Source organism: Colossoma macropomum, unplaced genomic scaffold (assembly GCF_904425465.1).
Source record: "Colossoma macropomum unplaced genomic scaffold, Colossoma_macropomum, whole genome shotgun sequence".
Lineage (NCBI taxonomy): Eukaryota > Metazoa > Chordata > Actinopteri > Characiformes > Serrasalmidae > Colossoma > Colossoma macropomum.
Window position 1 is genome coordinate 24,324,051 of NW_023494789.1, and position 9,574 is coordinate 24,333,624.

Here is a 9,574-nt window from a genome sequence, read left to right on the forward strand (position 1 = left end):
TCTCTCTCTCACACACACACACGCACACACGCACACACACACCCCTCAGGTGCGCTGGTGAGCGGGGCGGTGACGCCAGGGTGACGCACGAAGGTGTTCCTCTGAGGGTTTCTTAAGGGCGTCCTCACCCTGCTCATAATCTCAGCACGTTTCATATTCAGATTTCAATTTAGCAACAATAGACTTCCTTATTAATTTTAAACAGCAAACAGAGTATTTCTGATTCAAAGCACTTACGGTTTTCCTCCTCTTGAAGTGTTCGCTCTGAAGTGGTCATTCATTTAATGCTGGGATTCTTTATGTTCCCTATGTTATCTTATATACCCGTCAGATTCGCTGCTGTGCAACATTTTAAGCGCATTTTAAAGAGACATCAGGTTAAATCTGTGCAGTCAAACGCACAGAAAAATCAAAGCGCCCTCTGCAGAACACAGCCGGAACAGCATATTCACATCCGATTAGTCACAGAGCAGAAATTCAGCCACGTGCATCATAAGAGAGTTGGCACGAGGCAGAGGTGAAGTTGATTTCTTATTCGCCAGCTTCTTTTTGGCTTTTAAATTTACGGTGGAACAGAAAATTCAGAGGTGTTTGCAGGACATACAGGAATTCCCCACAATGCACTTCTACAGATGCATATTAAACCTGATTATAATTTTGATAATGATTCAATGATTGATTCGATTGATTATGATTCTTTAGAAAGCAGTTTAATAATGACTTTTTTAGGAAACGATTCGATTTAATGATTTTTGATTCACTTCAAATATTGTTCTTTAGGAAACATTTTGATCTGCTTATGAAACAATTCAGTTTGAAATGATTATGATTCTATAAGAAATGATTCTACTTGATTCTGATTCATTAGGAAACCATTAAGTGCATCATCAAATATGTACAGGCACTAGAATATAACTGCTGCGCCATGTAAGGTGGAGCAGAAGACTTGAATAAGAAGCCAGCTTCAGCCTTGCGAGCATGAGAACACACACACACACACACACACTCACACACTAGACAAAAAGCTCACTGTTCAATTCTGAGAGACTGTTCATTAACGAGGCAGCGCACACGTATACAGCACAATGAGCTTGTGGGTGACAGTGAGGACACACACAGTTCAGTTCATTAAGGCAGTAAATGAGGCGCTGTGTTCATAAACACGCAAAACACTCACGTGTGCATGAATGTTTTTCCCATAAAAATGACTCTTTTGAGAATCAGTAATGATACATTATTGAAACAGCGTTGAGTCTGTGATTCACAGTTTTCTGCATTTTTGTGTTACTGAGTTATACATTATTCATTAGAAACAGAATAAAGAGGATTGTGTGAAGTGATTGGGGGGGGTTGTGGGGGTGAGTGTTGCTCTTCAGCACTAAAGCTATTATTTTATTATTTTGCGTTGTTGGATATTTATTTTGAGTTGTCGGAGCTTAAAGTCTATCATTTAAAACTTAACTGACCTGTCCAGGAATGTAACAAGGTGAGAAAGTGTACAGGTGAGTGCAGGTGAACAGGCAAGCAGATGATAAGGTAAGCACAGGTGGAAAGATGGACAAGAGAGTGCAGGTGGGTGGGTGAGCAGATGATAAGATGAGCACAGGTGGACAGGTCAGAACAGGTGGACAGGTGAGCAGATGAAGTGAGCAAAAGTGGGAAGGTGGACAAGTGAGCACAGGTAGACATCTGAGTGCAGATGGGCAGGTAAGCGCAGGTGGACAGGTGAGCACAGACAGACAGGTGAGTGTAGGTGGACAGGTCAGTGTAGGAGGGCGGGTGAGCACAGATGACCAGATTGAAAGGTAGACAGGTGAACAGGGGGTCAGTTTCTCTCACCTGTGTGTCCTCCTCAGTGTTCAGCAGGTTAAATCTGGTGAGCTTAACTCCGATCTGCTGCAGGTCAGAACAGCGTCCGGTCAAGCGCAGATGCTTCTTCACCGGGTGACCCACACACAAACCTCGCTCTACTGCACACAGCTCCACACATGCCCTCATCACTACACAAACACACACACACACACACTTTATATCTTAGTGTGACCAAACATCTGAACACAGGTCAGTCTGCAGTGGTCAGAGACAGTGAACACGAATAAAGCAGAACAGAGTACTGAACAGTGCTGAAAGAGCCCAATATCATAACTTAAAACACATTATAAACACCATCGTACCATAACTCAGTGTCCTCCTCGAGCTCCTGCTGTAATGAGCTGATGAAGCAGGTGTGCTAAAGTAGGTAAACAGTAAGACATGTAGGACATTAGTGCAGGAGCAGCTTCTGAGAAACTCTGAGAAACACTACAGAGTAACTACAGAGCTTCCAGATCCACTGCTGCAGATCCACCTTTCCACATTTTACTGTTTTCTTCAGTTCACTGAAACTTCCTTTCCTCAGTTTTGCCATCACGGAGAGCAGAAAAGGAAGGAAAGGAAGCTTCATCCAGCTTTTCAGACACAGCCTGCATGTGGGCTCTTCCTTTTGTGATTGGTCCGCACCGACTCTGGCTCAAGATTACTGCCACCTGAGTCTAGTTCAGGCCTCAGTCTGTGTAAAGCAGGAGTCTCCAGGCTCGCTGTAGCTGCAGGTTTTCATTCCAACAAAAACAAAAGCTTTTTTACTCATTTTCACTCTTCAAACAAACTGGTTAGTTGAGATGTTCCTGCACGGTTGGAATGAAGACCTGCCTTAATTTGACCTAATGAAACATCAACTGTGTTTACCAAATCTGCAGCCTAGATTAATCTGTGTCTGAGGATTATAACAAAACAAAAAAAAGTTTAGGTAATGAGGAAGTTTTGGCCGATTTAATCCTGAGAACTCATCATTTGTCAATACAAGAGAACTTGTTCACAAGCGGATCTTGACCACTCCAACATGGCGGACACGCAGACGTATCGCCTCAGGTAGAGAACAACAGATAATGCGGCATCTAGGTATGTATATCTATGGCTGCACCAGTAAACTTCCAGTTCTAGACTGAGCCGGCTCTTCCTGTTCTAATAGATATATTTCCAAAAAGAAGCCCAGCCCCACCTTCAGAATAAGAGTCCTTTTTAGAATAAACCCAGAGAATAACTGTTTTAGAACATATAAATAAATATATTTAATAATTACATTACATTAAATTAAATTACATTAAATTACATCTCTTTTCACTGTAGATATTTTTTTTGTCAAGTTTATTTACTGTTTATTTATTATATAAATCTTACTTATTATGTAAATTATATTAATCTCGTGGTACTTTTAAGGTACAGACAGTGTGCAAATCTAAATGAAGGTGTGATAAAGTGATAAGCGCTGACACGAGCTCACGCTGCCCTCTAATAAACTCAACAATACAATAAACTATAGAGAGAAAGGAGGAGTCAGCTTATCAGCTTATCAATTAATAACCAATCAATCTGCAATTAATAACGCAGCTATTCAGAGCCTCTCGTCACAGCTAACAGCACATTCTCATTACATAACTTTATAAACACTACACACTGTAAACTGATTCTAAATCAAACACACATATATATGAAGACTGATAAGCGTTTCATTTCTGAGAGCGTTAAAAGTTTAAAAAGGTTATAAGTTCACTTTCAGCACAAACGAGTAAAAACCTGATACATCAGAACTGTTAAAGGGGAATTCCACACATTTTTCAAAAATTCTCTGAAAAATTAAGTTGTTAAGATGTAAACAGAGTCCTTCAGAGTGGTTTGGTGTGAAACGTTCCATTCTAGAGAAACTTACTGGGTCAGAATTGTTCACAGTGGTGGTGATAGGAACCAGACGTCCACCTCTAAAGGCTCCCTCACAGAAAGTTAATACATAAAATGGTTATAAATACACTGCCTGATGTCTGAGACATTGTTTTATGATAGTTTCGAGAAATTAAAATCCATTCATGGTGGAGGGATACATAATATGCAGGGTGTTGTGAGGCAAAATAGTCCCCAAAGAAAACTTCTTATTTCAGATTTTTCACTATTTTCTCATCATCAACATTCCATATAAACTCTGATGGTGTGTAGGTTCACTGGTGGTTTGGGATTGTAAATAAAATGTCTGTATTTGTGTTGTAGTTATGGCGACCCCTGGTTCCTATCACCACCACTGTAAGGAAAAACGGAACCATTTCAAACCAAACCACACTGAATCACTCTGTTTACATCTCAAACACTGAATTATGAGCGCCTGTATTTACACCAAATATTAATGTCTATCATACACTAATAATAACACTCACTGCGGTTGATCTTCAGGCTGTTTGATGAGTTGAGAAGCTCCCTCAGCTCTGTGTTACTGTTGAGTGACTGCAAAATATCTCTAAACTACACCCTCTTCTCTCTCTCTCTCTCTCTCTCTCTCTCTCTCACACACACACACAGTTATGAGACTGCTTTGTGAGGACACTCTATGGAAAAGTCTCCAAAAAACACCTAATTCAGATGCAAATAGTTACATACTAACAGCTTGTATAATTTCCATAGAAACGCACTAACCAATAGAATGGTACGCTTTGGAGCAGCACATGATTCTAAGGTCTCCACGTCCAATGCCAGGCTTGGGCTAGAGGGGTATAAAGCCCCCTCAACATTGTCTGCGGAGCAGTGGAGCTGTGTTCTCTGGAGTGATGAAGCTCCATCCAATACCTTTGGGATGTGTTGGAGTGATCCAGAACTGACCATCCAACATCAGTATCTGACCTCACTAATGCTCAATCAAATCCTCACAGCAATGTTCCATCATCTACTGTAAAGCCTTCCCAGTAGAGTAGAGGCTGTTACTGCAGCACAAACTCACTATTAACACCTTTCATTTCAGAAGAAACACTGGAGTCTACAGACTTCTGACCCTGTTTACACCTGGTCATTTCATGTGGATTCAGTATTAGGATTATATCCGGATCAAGATCATGAATGTAGGTATAAACACAGCCATTTAAAACAGATGGAAAACTGGAAGACTGTTCACTCCCTAGTCTATAAAGTGTATATATAGCAACTGAGCTGCAAAAGTGCATTTAGAAATTGTCATGCATTTACATATGGCCAATCATTCAGTCTACAGCAGTTTAGACCCACCCAGTTTAGATTACTGCTATTGAGCGCTGATTGGTTAGCATTACTGCCACTCACGTTGATTGGTTAGCATTATTGCTACTCACACTGATTGGTTAGCATTACTGCTACTGAGTGCTGACTGGTTAGCATTATTGCTACTCGCACTGATTGGTTGGCATTACTACTACTGAGTGTTGACTGGTTAGCATTACTGCTACTAAGCACTGATTGGTTAGCGTTACTGCTACTGAGCACTGGTTGGTTAGCATTATTGCTACTAAGCACTGATTGGTTAGCATTACTACTACTGAGTGTTGACTGGTTAGCATTACTGCTACTAAGCACTGATTGGTTAGCGTAACTGCTACTGAGCACTGGTTGGTTAGCATTACTACTACTGAGTGTTGACTGGTTAGCATTACTGCTCCTTGCGCTGATTGGTTAGCATTACTGCTACTGAGCGCTGATTGGTTAGCATTACTACTACTGAGTGTTGACTGGTTAGCATTACTGCTAGTAAGCACTGATTGGTTAGCATTACTGCTACTGAGCGCTGATCAGTTAGTGTTACTGCTACTGAGTGATGATCGATTAGCATTATTACTGTTACTGAGCGACGATTGGCATTATTACTGTTACACTTGCTGATTGGTTAGCATTACTACTCCTGAGTGTTGACTGGTTAGCATTACTGCTACTGAGCGACGATTGGTTAGCATTATTACTGCTACTCGCACTGATTGGTTAGCATTACTGTAGTGAATGCTGCTGATTGGTCATAGTTAGTTTAACACACTGTTACAACTAACACCCCAAAAGTGAACAATCACTCCATATAATGCCCCCCATATACATATTTCTTTACTTATTCACAGATTCATTACTATCATATTTTTATATGTTTACATTAGAGAGTTCGCCTGATTCAAAAATTGTATAGATTTGGGACGGACTGATCATTCCAGAAGTACCGTTTTAGAGTGCAGTTTAGAGCAGATGTATGAAGCAGATTTGGGACACAGCCTGCGTGAGTAAGCAGGACAGACTGAGACACTGAAAAGGTCACATTCCTCTGTAAAAATGTGGCTGTAATGTAATTATGTTATATAATTAGGTATTGTATAATCACAAAAAGCTTCGCTTTTTCATCTCTTACTCATCGAAGTTACATTCTCATCACATTAAATAAACAATATTATAAAATCCAAATGAGATACAGATAAATATAAATGTCTGTTGTGTGTTTGTTTGTGTACCACGAGCTGAAGCTGTGTTTACTCCTCACAGAACACTGAATGCACTGAATGCACAGCCACAGTAATGACTGTGTCTGCATCACTGCTGCGTGCGTCACAGTTCATCACAATTAACTTTTTTCAGCTGGATGTGTTTGTGCTCCTCAGTTCTGGAGGCAGAGACACTGACAGAGTAGCTTTACCCTCACAGTGACTCTGTGTTATCAGCATTAAAGGGCCGGTATCATGAAAAACTGACATCTTTAAAATATACTGTTCACTCCCCAGTCAATACAGTCCATATTACTGAACTGCAGAAGCCCATTTAGAAATCATTAAATGTGGCCGATCAAGGATGCGGGAAGTGAGGTTGCTAAGGGGGCTGCAGCGCCCCCTATCTTCAGGACTGCAGCTGCTATATATATATTCTAAATCTGCAGTAGCTGCACTGTTTACACACACACACACATATAAATTAAATCAAATAAAATGGCAAATGATTTAGCATGACATCTTTCACATCACATACATGCTGCTTCACCAGCTTAAAACACCTTCCCTGTGGCCAGTCATTCAGCTTACAGCAGTTTAGACCAGCCCAGTTTAGATTACTGCTACTGAGTGTGGATTGGTTGGCATTACTGATTGGTGGATCAGTGGATCAATCAGCTAACCAGTGCTAACAATGCAATAAATACTGCTAACAAATCAGTGCTCAGTAGCAGGAATGCTAACCAATCTGCGTTTGGTAGCAGTAATGCTGACCAATCAGCGCTCAGTAGCACTAACGCAAACCTATCAGCAATCAGTAGCAGTAATAATGCTAATCAATCGTCGCTCAATAGCAGTAATGCCAACCAATCAGCAAGCAGTAGCAGTAATGCTAAACAATGCGCACTCAGTATGAATAAATGCTAACTAATCAGTGCTAAGTAGCAGTAATGCAAACCTATCAGCAATCGGTACCAGTGATACTAACTAATCAGCACTCAGTAGCAGTGATGCTAACTAATCAGCTCTCAGTAGCAGAAATGCTAACTCAGCGCTCAGTAGCAGTAATGCTAACTAATCAGCTTTCAGTAATGCTAATCAATCAGCACTCAGTAGCAGTAATGCCAATCAATCAATGCTCAGTAGCAACAATGCTAACCAATCAGCACCCAGTAGCAGTAATGCTAACCAATCAGCACTCAGTAGCAATAATGCTAACCAATCAGCACTCAGTCATGTCTCAAATGCAATCTGGCTGCAGATTTTTTGAGCCACTGTTTGGTGTCCCTGCATTAAGAGTCACACAGGTCACCCATAAGGTAGATCTGCATATGTGTTCAGGGAATGTTCTGCACACACACACACACACACACACACACACACACAAACAGAGTTATATAATGAGTTGAGGGTGAACTGAGCTCAACCCACTTCACCTTCACTTTATTTACAGTGAAGTTTTTCAGTTGGCGGCACGGCTAACTAATCTTAACAGCTACTGTTCTTTACTGTTCTCTGTTTGCTTTGTTTTTGTAGAATAATGAACACAATGTTAGCTCTTTATTAAACCTGAAGCTAACATGGCTTAGTTAGCCAGTAAACCCAGTGAAATCTTGTTCATCTGATTTTTTATGTAAGGTGAAATTCAATATCAATGAAAAAGTCATATTTAGAGAGGAATTTCATTGTTTATTTTTTTTTAAGTAGTGCATAATTAAGTGGTTAAGATGTAAACAGAGTCCTTCAGAGTGGTTTGGTGTGAAATGTTCCGTTTTAGAGAAACTTACAGAGTCAGAATTGTTCACAGTGGTGGTGACAGGAACCAGACGTCCACCTGTAAAAGCTCCCTCACAGAAAGTTATTACATGAAATGGTTACAAATGTATTTCAATTCATTCATGGTTTAGGGATATATGCAGGGTGCTGTGAGGCAAAGTGGTCCCCAAAGAAAATTTATTATTTCAGATTTTCCACTATTTTACAACATTCCATATAAAACTCAGAAGACACATGTAGGTTCATTTGACAAGTGCACTTTTTTCCTGTATGGGAATAACTCCATCCGTGTTGTGTTTTCCTGAATGCGTGTTCCTTCCAGCTGTGGGAAGGTGATCTACTTTCTGGAAAGGAAGGAAACCTGAAGCTGCAGGTTACTGTGTGCAGGGCGTGTGTGTTTGTGCGTGTTGTGGAAACAGAACAAAAGCTGCTCCAGTGAAACATCATTGAGCTTTATTCTAACAGAATAAAATGTCCTTTACTGAAACAGTGGATCAGCCTGGACCCTGAGGACCCTGAGAACCCTGAGATGAAGACAGTTTGCTTTAGTGCACAGTTTCACAATTCTGAAGAACTGGAACACAACAACAACCTTCCACCAGTAGATCTGAATGTGAACCCCCTCTGGACCCCAATTAGATCTGATGTAGAGAAATCATGGCACGATAGCCAAAAAACAGACAGAAAAGCTGGAAAGCATCTTCTGACTCTTATTTAGGAGGAAAGGTGATGATAATATCAGTTCAGTTTTGATATTTTATGAAGAATGAACAGGACAAGCCTCCAGCAGATGTAGAGGAAGCTCATTTATTTGAGTCCCTGAAATATCACAGATCACTTTCTAGAACAGGCTATGCTTTTATTGAGACCCTTATTCTGTTTATGCTGCACAGTTTGGTCATTTGTTTAGTTATCTTGTTTTGTTGGGTTAAATTATGCGTCTTTCAGCTGAAGACAAGGCTACTTATTACGCACTGAATATTTTGTTGTTTATTAGTATATAAAGTTGTTGGCTCAATATTTTGGTCTCATGTGTTGCATACATTGTTATTATCAAAGTGTTTGTGGGGACGGGGCACCATTACTGTACTGCCCAGAGGCACCACATGATCTTAATCTGGCCCTGCAGCCACCAGACTGTGTTCAGTGAGTCAGACCAGAGTAAACTGGGCTTCATCTCAAACAGCAAACATTAAACCCTCTCTGAGGGTAAGGAGGGCCAACAGCAGCTCCCTCTCTCTTTAAATCCACAGCTTTTTCATAATCAAAATACCTGGTTCATACAGAACTGTGGACCATGTTTGAAATGGAAATATGTTTGACTGGATGTAGTTTACAGTGTTTACAGCAATATGACTTGCTAGTCATATTGAGTGAGCTAACTTGCTAGCTTGTGTGGATGATGGATGCACATCATGAAAACTATAAAAGCATGAAAGTATAAGCCTACATTTTATTCTCATTATAACATTTAACAGAAGTAAGAAACAGCAAACAGTGTGTCAAATTGATTG